We start from the raw sequence: 12,458 nt of genomic DNA on the forward strand, positions 1-12,458 counted from the left end.
CACGAATGAGAAGAAATAAAAAAAAAACTTTTACTAACAGCAATCCACCTAACTCAAAGCTAATTTTCTTTGATTTTTTTATGATTTTTCTTTTAAAATCCAATTTCTCATCACGCACAAAGTAAAAAATAAAAAATTTATCAGCATACTATGTACAGCAATCGATTAAAGAATTGTTTTTTATTTTTATTTTAAAAAAAAATTAATGGCTCCTCATCCCAACCACTACCATCCCATCCTTATTTCACTAACCTTTGAATCTTGAATTATTTAGGGTCATTCCAAACGACCCTTAATTGAACCATAAAAAATACACCAAGGCAAAATATTCAAAGTCCAAACAAATGATCGATAATTGAGCCAAAAGAATGATAAGAACAAAAATAAACAAATGAACAAACCAACAAAATAAAAGGTAAACGAACTAAAAAGCATAATAATAAATACCTAGGTCATCTTGGCAATGTTCCCATACTTGGGGCTTTTCAAGTTTGATCCTCAACAATCCCTAGTAGAGTCGCCACTGAATGCGTCCTCGATCCATGGGGTGTACGGATCCGCTTTTGATTTTTAAGGTTTGGGAGTTGCCACCTAGTTATTACGATTTAGGAACTGAGCATTTATTATAAATAGATAAAAATAACTGTTTTACGAATAAAAAGAAACTATGGTACGGGGATCACGTTACGAGGTTGGAAGGTGTTAGGCACCAAACCCGTCCAGTAAACGCCGATCTCTACTATTTCCCAAAAAAGATTACTTTGCTAAAAGACCTAAAACCAATAAAAAATAAGAAGTATACCTAGATGATTACAACGATTTGTTACCTCAAAACTAGCGGAGAGACTCCTCGTATGAGATTCATTGCTTTGTTTCCGTTACTAGATTTGCTTCTGATCTCCAAGTTGAGGTATCTATATCTGAGTATTTTCTATATTTTTTTGAAGGATTTCTCGGTGTTTTTGAAAGGTTTCTCGATATGTTTTGAGTAAAAACTAGGGTTTGGATGATAGGTAGGGAGTGAGGACTTCAAAATTAGGGTTTGGAGAAGGTTAGGGAGATTTTTTGACCTACTTTTTCTAGGATTTATTTTGATTTGCAAGATTAGGTTGTGGAGGCTCCTATTTATCGATTTTTTTTAGAAGAATTAGGGTTTGACTAGGTCTCCTTTAGATAAGGTGAATTAGGATTTTGACTTAAGTCTTATTTGATTGACTAGGTTTCTTTACATTAGGATTTTAATTAGGATTTTGACTTAAGTCTTATTTGATTGGCTAGGTTTCTTTAGATTAGGATTTTAATTCTTACGTACAATGAAATAATATATTTTTTATTTTTTGGAGAATCCCCCTTAATTATATTTTAATTCTTTAGGCCCCAGATGGAGGGGTCTTTTAATAAATATCAGGGTGCTCCACTTAAATAAGTGGGCAACCATCAATAATTTTGCCTGAGGGCTTGATTGATTAATTTTCATGATTCAAAATTTTAAATTAATTTTATTAAGGTTTCACTTTACGTTAATTAATGTTTTATTTATTAATTTTGAGATTTAAAATTGAAAAATTATCATTTTGTCCCTAAGGAGAACTTTTACGTTTCAAGTCATTTTTCAATGTTTCGGGCTGTTTTGGAATTGGTTTTTCGTAAGGAATTCAATGGGATTATGAGTTTGTGTCATTTACAAATTTTTTGCATGAAATGATTGTGAACCTTATGAAGGGTATTTTTGTAATTTTACTAAATTTGGTGAAAATTGACGAAATGGTTTATTTGATTTCACTTTGTTATTTATGTATTCAAAATGATTTTCCTAAGTATAAGGGGGCTCTAAGGATGTTTTTATGTTAGGGGTATTTTGGTAATGTTGTAATTTTTTAGTGATTTTATCGTAAAGTTTCTTTTTATCTGTAAAATGATGATTTCTATGTTTTTGGGGTTATATTTTCCTAGTGTAGTGTGGTTTCTATAGTTTTGTTAGTTTGAGATACCTCATCCGAATTTCTAAAACATATTTAGTTACAAATAAAGCATTAGAATAATCATCTATCATTGAGAATTGTAACGATCGGGTTGACGAGTTGATTAATCAGGTGAGTGAAAAAATGAGGTGTCTACAGATACGAGGGACTAGCAAATGAAATTTTTTGAAAAGGGTAAGATTGGGAAAAATACATCAACTAAAGAAAGGCCACCTTAAATGAGGTATGGCATAATTTGGTCGAGGTTGGTTGATTGTTTTGCCTCGTAAGATCTTTTTGATGATGATTGGTTTACCCTAGTTGGGGTCAAACTTTCTTTGATGGCCTTTTACTTTTCTTGACGAATGATTTCACTCTCACCATCAAGTGCTTGAGTTGACTTTCACTTACAGTATTGGTACTCAACTCTGACTTTAGAGAGAGTATTTTTTTTTTAAAGAGAAAATTTTTGCCCCTTATTTGTCTTGACATTTTTCTATTTGGCATCCATAGTGTAATGTTTCTTTCATTGACATTTGGGATAAAAGATTTTAAACATTGTGCCTTGCATCTAAAATTATAAATTTAATGTCTTGAAGTGCTTGATCCAATTTGATGGGTTAATTCTGAGTGTCTGAACTCATTGATGATGTTTAATGCTTCATAGTGCAATTGGCACATTATAATTTTTGTCTTTTATTCATGGTTCACTCGGGACAGGATGTTCTTTTGAATTGACAGAGTAACCTTTGATTCTAGGGATTCTTGTTGTATCCCTGAGTAAAATTCCTTTTGTTACCCATTCACTAGGGCCAGGATTTTGTTATTAGGCTTTTACCCCCAAAAGGCATCTGTACTATGTAGGGTTGGTTTTCCCCTTATGAATATTTCAAGCACCGCACTCATGGGGAATGTGGGACTAAACCTCTCATCCCGTGTCATGCTACCTCCAGAAGTGGGTTAGCACATTCACTGCTCCTCCCTAACAAAGCACACACCTACCACGCAGGCATCAGGCTCTCATATCATTTTTCACATCCGACCCACAACAGTATCAATATTGTCCCTGAATTAACCGTCTCATGTGCCCAGGGTTTTGTCATTGGGCTTTTACCCCCAAAAAGTCTCGGTAGCATGTTACTTTGCCTCTTATGAATACCTCAAGCACCACACTCTTGGGCGATGTGGAAATAAACCTCTCACCCCATGTCGTACTACTTCTAAGAGTGAGTTACCACATTTTTCTTAACTTAAACAATCAAAAGGGTTCAGCATCAAAAAATATTGGTGCTTACACTCGGCATATCCTCATAGGATCATGCGTAAACATCTCTAAACCTTCTGGGTAAGTTTACCATTTCCTCATGTTCCTCTAGGGATTGGGCAATTCCCATTCGTACTTTTCAAGAATTATCCTTAGTTTCAATATTTAATCAAATTCTTTTTTAGATTTTAAAAACTTTTTGCATACATGATAATCGAAAAACTCTTTCATTTCATTGGACTAAAAAGGACTCCATTATTAATCTAGAATAAAGACTCTTATAAACAAAACTACTCTTGGCACTTAACACAACTTCAAAATTGACTTGACTCAAACTAGAGGACTAGACATAATGAGACAAAAACAAAAAAGAGACTTAGGACAGCTAAACTGGTGTTTTACCCAGAAGACTCGACATTTCACTCAAAGGTTATATTCCCTTCATCAATGAGATCCTGAATAGTGTGGCGGAGAGATGTGCATCTATTGGTGTAATGACTTGTAACCTGGTAAAACCTGTAAAATTGATCGCCTTTGTGATTACTTTGAAGGGTATTATATACAAATCTAGGTTGCAATGGTGAGATCAGTCCATTCTTTGTCAACATCTTCAGGGGTGGTACTCAAAGTCATCCCCAGATCATCAAACTTCATTATGGGCATAGAATGTGCAACAACTTGAATTACTAGTTGGACCGGATTCAATTTTGCAACCTTCAAATTACACTACTTCATGAACTCCTCCATGATTTCTTCCCAGGTATGAAGGCGGGATTGTATTAGAAGTACGAGCCATTCAAGAGTAGGTCCTTTGAGATTAGTCAAAATAATTATGCCATTTGTTCACCCCCCAACCCTTGAAGATGCATGTCCCTACATATGTGCATAAGTAAGTTCTTGGGCAAGAAATTCCGTCGTACTTTGGTAACTTAGTTATTCATATTTCTTTGAATGACTATCCTAATTAATAAATCTCCTTCATATCTATATTCATTGTCTTGGCTTGTCACAATCGGGGGACCTTGGTGAGCATAGTTCATCTCGTTCATGAAACCTTGTATGAGTTGATATAGATTAGTCGCGTTATGATCCTTATTGAAGATTATGATCAATAAAGGCAAAGAACTTGACTAAACAACGGAAGATTGTGTTAGATGACAAGTTAGACAACTTGAGAGAATGACCTAGGTAGAGTGTCTCAAAGCAAATTTGAACAAATGAAATATTTCCTTCGTTATGGAGTTGAAATCCCCTCGACCCCGGCCTTTCTGCTAAATAGCTAATAGGAGTTCGATTATACGTATCTCGGGGATTCTTAAAGAATAGGGAGTCGTTACCTAGTTTAGGTCTAGGAACCAAAATTAACTCCAAAGGGATATGGGTCGGTCCACATATCAAAGAGATGGGTAAGGGGTCAGGTTATGGGTTTCGGAAGGTGTTAGGCACCGAACCCGCCCAATCGAGATGATCGATCTCTACTACGATCCAAAACTAACCTATGGTCAACGGGATAAGATGATGGTTCAATCATCATCGTCGATTTATGTCGGATTTGCCAAACGAATCTTACGGTTAAGATAATTACATGGATTCTCAAATTTTGCATAAAGAAATCCCACGATTTAGTAATGCTTACGTGGCACACAAAATTTATGGATCAATTCGGTCATCTTTTGAGGAGTATGAAATCAATTTTCAATGTCATGTACACAAAATTAGTAAATTGGTTCATTAACAACATTTTATCAAAGAAATTCGATTTTGAATCGTTACGTGCGTTAAATTAGTGAGTTAACCCACAAATTTCTAATCAAAGAAAATCGATTTTTTTTTAATTACCACGTGTATTACAATCAGTGAGTCAACTCGTTGATTTTTAAAATTTTCATGTACACAAAATCAGTGAGTTGACTCACGTGCCTATTTCATAGAAAACTTCGATTTTAAATTTCTAATGTATCAAAAATCAGTGAGTCGACTCACAATTTTGATTTTTCAAAATTGCCACGTGCGCCAAAATCATTGATTTAACTCACATATCCATTTTATAGAAAATAAATCGATTCAAATTTCTAATATACCCAAAATCAGTGAGTAGACTCAATAAATTTGATCAAGGAAATTTGATTTTTCTAAATCGCCACGTACGCCAAAATCATTGAATTAACTCACATATTCATTTTATAGAAAATAAATCGATTCAAATTTCTAATGTACCCAAAATCAGTGAGTCAACTTAATAATTTTGATCAAGAAAATTTTAATTTTTCAAAATCATCACGTGCGTCAAAATCATTGAATTAACTTACTTATCCATTTTATAGAAAACAAATCGATTCAAATTTCTAATGTACCAAAAATCAGTGAGTCAACTCAATAATTTTGATCAAGGAAATTTTGATTTTCTAAAATCGTCATGCGCGCCAAAATCATTGAGTTAGCCCATACATTTCGCAAAATCAACGAATTGCTCCATTAATATTACAAAATGAGGAAATCAATCCGATAATATTAATAATCAATTGGTTGATCTATCAATATTTCAGAAACTTTAAAAAATTGTCATTAGTGCCACGTACACCTCAAAAATCAACGAATCCATTCGGGTACATAAAAAATTATAAAATCAAGAATAAATAAACAAAATAAAAAATTAAATAAAAAAAAAAAATTACCTTTGTCGAATGATTTTGGATGCTTAGATTCCTTAAATAAAAACTCGAAATAGCTTATGAGTTGTGCCGTGATCTTGCGAGTTTGATGTGTGAATCTTTCTCCAAAATCAATTTTTTTTTTTTTGTTGTTTGAATGGTTGAAAAAAATGTAGTAAAGAGGAAGAAAAATAGAGAGTGTGAAAGAAAGAAGATGATTGGGGGGGTATCTTCTATTCTTAATTTTTTTTTATTTGAAGAGGCGAAAAAATGTTAATGGAAGAAGATGATTGTTGTAGGTTTTTATTTTCTTTTTAAAATGGAGAAGAAGAAGGAGTGGGATTGTAGTCCAATGTGGGAAAGAGGAGTTGAGAACATTAATGGAGAAGAAGGTGTGGCTTTTTTTTTTTTTTTAAGAAGGAAGAAGAAGGTTGTAGGTATAATGGTGGAAAAAATGTTACTTTTTTTTTTAAAGGGTAGCATCAAAAACATTTTTTTTCTCCATTCAATGATTTCATTGATCCTCTTTTATGGTGGTTCTACCATCAAACATGAGAAAGGGAGAGATGGTGGTGGACGTGGGTAGTTATGAGAAATTAGAGAGATGGAGATGGAGGACATGGGAAAGAGAGAGTTGGAGAAGAAAATGTGTGTCCACGTGTTTTTCTTTCTCTTTTTTTATTTTTTATTTTTTTATTTTTAGAAAATGGGGGTGGTGATCCCACGCTACTCGTCTTAATGATCTCTCATAGACCATTAAATTGATTGGTCGGTTAGAACTCGATTTTAATTCAATCGGATTTGGATTTCAATTTGATCGAGTGAATTTTATTTTTTGGTTGATTAATTTAATTTTGAATTCGATTGATCGATTTTAGTTTTGAATTTGGTTGTTCGATTTTAATTGATCGATTGGATTTTAATTTCAATGTTAATCGATAGATTGGATTTTGATTTAAATTTGATGGATTTTAATTTTCACTTTGCTTAATCGATTGGATTTTAATTTGACTTTTGTTTGATTTTGAATTTTTTTAATTAGATTTTGAATTTCAATTTGATTTGGTTGATTCAATTTTAATTTGATTTTGATTTTATTTTGATTGATTCTAATGATTTTCAACTTGATTTTCAATTTAATTTTGAATTGGATTTAAATTGGTTTTTGTCGATATTTTAATTTGATATTTAAGTTTGACGTTTAAATTTTGATTTTATATTTTAATTGGTTTCTTGATTAAATTTTACTTTAATTTTTATTTTGTATTTTAATTAAAATTTAATTTGATTTCCGATTTTAAATTATTGTTAAATTTTAAATTTTAATTTGATCTTGGTTAAATGTTAGTTTAATTTTAAATTTGAAATTTTTGGTTAAAATTTGATTTGAATTTTAAATTTGTTCCTATGGTTGAATTTTAGTTTGATTTTCGATTTGAATTTTATTTTCCTAGAAATCAAGGTCTCTATGTTAGAGTTGGATATTGAGGGGCATTTTGGTCATTTTTATGATTTTTTGACGATTTTTCTTGAAGTTTTTTTGTTTTCATCAATTTGGGTCCCGTTAGACTCGCAATTACAATCTGAGTGCAATGGAGGTACTTCCGAGATTTTTTGGAGGTCCAAAATTTATGAGGGGTATTTTCGTCATTTTGGTGATTTTTACAGATTTTCCTTGACTTTTTTTATTTTCAATTATTTGGGTCTTGTTAGACTTGAAATCACATTCTGAGTGCAATGGAGGTACTTCCGAGATTTTTCGGGGGTCCAAAATTTATGATGAGCATTTTCGTTATTTTGATGATTTTTTACAGATTTTTACGAATTTCTCTGTTTTCATCGATTTGGGTCCCGTTAGACTCGAAATCACATTCTGAGTATAATGGAGGTACTTCCGAGATTTTTTGAAGATCCAAAATTTATGAAGGGCATTTTCGTCATTTTGATGATTTTTTTACAGATTTTTACGAATTTCAACGTGAGATTTCTTTCAATCTTGTGTGGTTATTTCTAAGTCTCAAGATTGTAATTTTTTAGCGTAGTGTGGTCTCTAAGTTATCGCACTGTGTAGTGAACCTATGCGTTCGTGTTTGCTAAGTCGGGCGTAAGATGTAGCGATCCTAAGCGTGCGTAACTTTCTATGTTGAATTGTGACGAGTAGGGGGAATGAAAAGACTAGAAACGGAAGGAATCAAGCAGTACTCACGAGCCTTCGGATTCTTTTATGCTCATTATTAGGAATCCAACCAGGTGACGAATTGTCGAATTAGGCAGATGCAAAATTGGGGTGTCTACAGATACCCCTCTTTGGCAGAGGGTGGAAGCAAACTAGATGCCCAATATATTGTGATAGATAGTGTGACATCCGAATGCTAAAGCTAGTGATAGCTCATTTTGCAGCCTAATTTGATAATTTGTCGACGCGTCCAGATCCTTGAATTTTGAAAAATTCTCCTTGACTAATGCGAATGCAATGCGAGTGCACGTATATGCCATTGTGTAGTGATAATTTTGAAAATGCGTACCTCGATTTTGCACATTTATGCTAAGAGGATAGCAAACTGTGTAAGGTCAACATAAAATCTGTGCAACATGTTTTTGTCGAAAAATAAATAAAACTGAGTAAAATCTGAGCATAAACTAAGCAGGTCTAAGTAAAATCTGAGACGAATCTCGACGGGTCTGAGCAAGTCTGAGTAAAATCCGAGACGAATGTCAACGGGTCTAAGCAAAATTCAAGAAAATCCTCAGCGGCATCTGAGTAAAATCCAAGAAAACCCTCGGCGGTATCTGAGCAAAATCCGAGAAAGAATCTCGATAGGTTTAAGCAAAATCAGATAAAGAATCTCGGCAGGTCTGAGCAAAATCTGAGCAGGTCTGAGTAAGTCTGAGAATAATCCAAGACGAATCTCGGTGGGTCTGAGTGAAATCCGAGAAAAGCCTCGACGGCATCTAAGAAAAATCCAAGAAAACCCTCGACAGTATCTGAGCAAAATCTGTGAAAGAATCTCGGTAGGTCTGAGCAAAATTCGAGAAAGAATCTCGGAAGGTCTGAGCAAAATCTGAGCAGGTTTGAGTAAGTCTGAGAATAATCCGAGATGAATCTCGGCGGGTCTGAGCGAAATCCAAGAAAACCCTCGGTGGCATCTGAGCAAAATCTAAGAAAACCCTCGGCAGTATTTGAGCAAAATCCGAGAAAGAATCTCGGTAGGTCTGAGCAAAATTCGAGAAAGAATCTCGGCGGGTCTGAGCAAAATTTGAGCAGGTCTGAGTAAAGTCCGAGACGAATCTCAGTAGGTCTGAGCAAAATCTGAGAAGACCCTCGACGGCATCTGAACAAAATCCGAGAAAGAATCTCGACAAGTCTGAGTAAAATCTGAGTAGGTCTAAGAATAATTCGAGACGAATCTCGGCGAGTCAGAGTAAAATTCAAGAAAGAATCTCGGCAGGTCTGAGTAAGTCTGAGAATAATCCTAGACGAATCTCGACGGGTCTGAGCAAAATTTGAGAAGACCCTCGACAGCATCTGAGCAAAATTCAAGAAAACCCTCAGCGGTATCTGAGCAAAATCCGAGAAAGAATCTCGACAGGTCTGAGTAAAATCTGAGTAAGTCTGAGAATAATCCGAGATGAATCTCAACAAGTCTCAGCAAAATCCGAGAAGATCCTCGGCGGCATCTGAGCAAAATCTAAGAAAATCCTCGGTGGTATCTGAGCAAAATCCGATAAAGAATCTCGGTAGGTCTGAGTAAGTCTGAGAATAATGCGAGACGAATCTCGACGAGTCTGAGCAAAATCCGAGAAGACCTTCGACTACATCTGAGCAAAATCTGAGAAAACCTTGGCGGTATCTAAGCAAAATACGAGAAAGAATCTTGGCAGGTCTAAGTAAAATCTGAGTAAGTCTGAGAATAATCCGAGATGAATCTCGGCGGATCTGAGCAAAATCCAAGAAATAATCTCGATAAGTCTAAGTAAAATCTGAGTAGGTCTGAGTAAAAGATTGGAGTAAAATCTCATTCCATAGGAATCAATTTTTTTTAATTTATTTATAAAGATCAGATCTACATTTTAACTTTCTTTGAACCTTAGGGGTTTTCAAGAAATGCTATCGAAAGGGTAACCTTTAATTTCAGATTTTCCTTATCCTTTGGGGCTGGAATTGATCAGGCTTAAGAACAAAAAATGCCCCTAGTTTGATAGGACCTTACACTGGAGATAATTGAACATATTTTGAAAAGACATGCCCCTAGTGTAAGGAGAAAATAAATATGTTTCCGAACAAAAGGAGAAGTGCCCCTCAATATGAAAATTAAAAGTCTTAGATTATCACAAGTGCAATAAGGATTCACTTTTAATTTCGACTTTATTGAAGATCATGAATCAGGCTCATTTGTTGGAAATAGATATTTACTTTGAGATTCATCTTGGAGATCACGTTCTTTCTCCTTTGGCTCGCTTAGGAAAGTAAACTTTTTCAGATCAGTCATAGACGAGATACATGTGGCTTCTAAGTCTTTGCCTGACTTAAACTGGGTATTGAAGTTTGGTCATTCAAATTTTTGATGCTTGACTCGGCTTGTTTTTTCAGGTTCTCGGCTAGATGGCGATTATCTTTTGATTGCTTTATCTTTTACCTAGATTGCTTGTTCAGGTTTTCAATCTAGCGAGCATGCTCTAACTTTTGCCTAGGTCGCATTTTCAGGTTTTCGATCTAGCGAGCTTATAATTTTCTTTTTCTTTGCTCTGATTGTTGCCAAGATCGTCCTTTCTGATTTTTAACCTTGCGAGCTTGCCTTAATTTTTGCCTAAGCTGTCCTTTCGGATTTTCAACCTAACAGGCTGTCTTTTTTTTTTTTACTTCTAGAGTTACTGTCTGATCACATTTGCTATTTTCCTTGACCTTTTTCGTGCAGTACTTAGGAGGACTTCCATAGGTGGGCTTAGGAGTAAGCTAAGAAAAAAAGAAGACTTGAGGCTCAAGAACCCGAATGCCCCTTGTGTGGCATTCCTTTAAAATAGTTTTCTTTTCCTTTCTCATTTTGAAAATTTTTTCTTTGCAGGGCAACATATTTTTTTTATTTTTTTTTATTTTTTGAACTGGTCGGGCCTGAAGTAACTTCTCAGGTTGCCTACGTACCCTAGAATTTTGGGATGAGACCAAAACGTAGTTCGAACATTTTCTTCCCCTGGGTTAAGTGATCGGGCTGAGAAAGAAAAAGATTTTTTTATTTATTTTTTAAATGGCTGCAAGGGGCTAAGAAAGAAGATATTTAACTGGGTAATAAGAAAATTGGTCTGATCGAAGATGCCCTCCTCAAATATAGTACCACTTGATCTGGTCAAGGTTTGTCGATTCTGGTAATTCGACGCCATCATGATCTTGGAGTTTGACGGCTTTCCATTTAGTACCTCTTTGATAATTAAGGGACCTCCCCAATTGGGCTTGAATTTACCTCTAGGATCGAAGATGGGTGCTCGGTTTTCTTTGAGTACTAGGTCCCCAACTTGTAAGTCGTGAACTTTAACCATTTTATCAAATGCCCGAGCGACTCTTCTCTGATAAGCTTACACATGGTACAGAGTTCTAAGTCATTTTTCATCGATTAAATTCAACTCTTCATACCGGTGACGAACCCAGTCTGCTTCTGATAACTGACTTTCCATTTGAACCTAAGGGACGGGATTTCCATTTCAACTAGTAAGACAACTTCCATTCCGTACACTAGTAAATAAGGGTGGCTCCAGTGGAAGATCGTATCGAGATACGGTATGCCCAGAGCGCAAATGGTAATTTTTCAGACCAATCCCTATGCGATTGACACATTTTCCTGATAATCGTCTTGAGATTCTTATTAGCTGCTTCAACTGCTCCATTAGTTTGGGGACGATAGGGTGATGATTTGTGGTATTGGATCTTGAACTTTGAACATAAGTAACAACTTCAACTTTGAAGTGTGACCCGTTATCATATATCAGTTCAGAAGGTACCCCATATCGACTAATAATATGTGTTTGGATGAACTTGTCAACTTTGGATGCAGTGAGAACAACATATGAAGTGGCCTCCACCCATTTTGTAAAATAATCAATGGCCACGAGAATGTACTCATGTCCATTCGATGCTTTAGGTGTGGTTTTGCCAATTATGTCGATACCCCGAATAGAAAATGGCCATGGCGAAGTCAAACCAACTAACTAAGATTGAGGTAGATATATGAGGTTAGCATGTACTTGGCATTTATGGTAGGTCTTGACCAGGTGATTACAGTCTGTTTCCATTCTTTGCCAATAATATCCCTGTCTCATGATTCGTTTGGCTAACATCTTCCCACTCATATGCGGTCCACAATCTCTGGAATGCAACTCTTCCATTATTTGTTCAGCTTGATTTTCGTCAGCACATGACAAATGAATTCCATCATAAGACCTTTTATATAAATTTGCTGCGCACATGATGAATTGGGACGCGAATCTCTATAGGGTTTGTCGTTCTTTCCTTGATGCTTCAACTGGGAACTCTTATTTTTCCAATACTTTCTGGATGTTAGTGTACCATGGCTTTCCGTCAGGGAGTCGAGC

Source organism: Akebia trifoliata, chromosome 4 (genome assembly GCF_017979445.1).
Source record: "Akebia trifoliata isolate Shusen 1 chromosome 4, ASM1797944v1, whole genome shotgun sequence".
Classification (NCBI taxonomy): domain Eukaryota; kingdom Viridiplantae; phylum Streptophyta; class Magnoliopsida; order Ranunculales; family Lardizabalaceae; genus Akebia; species Akebia trifoliata.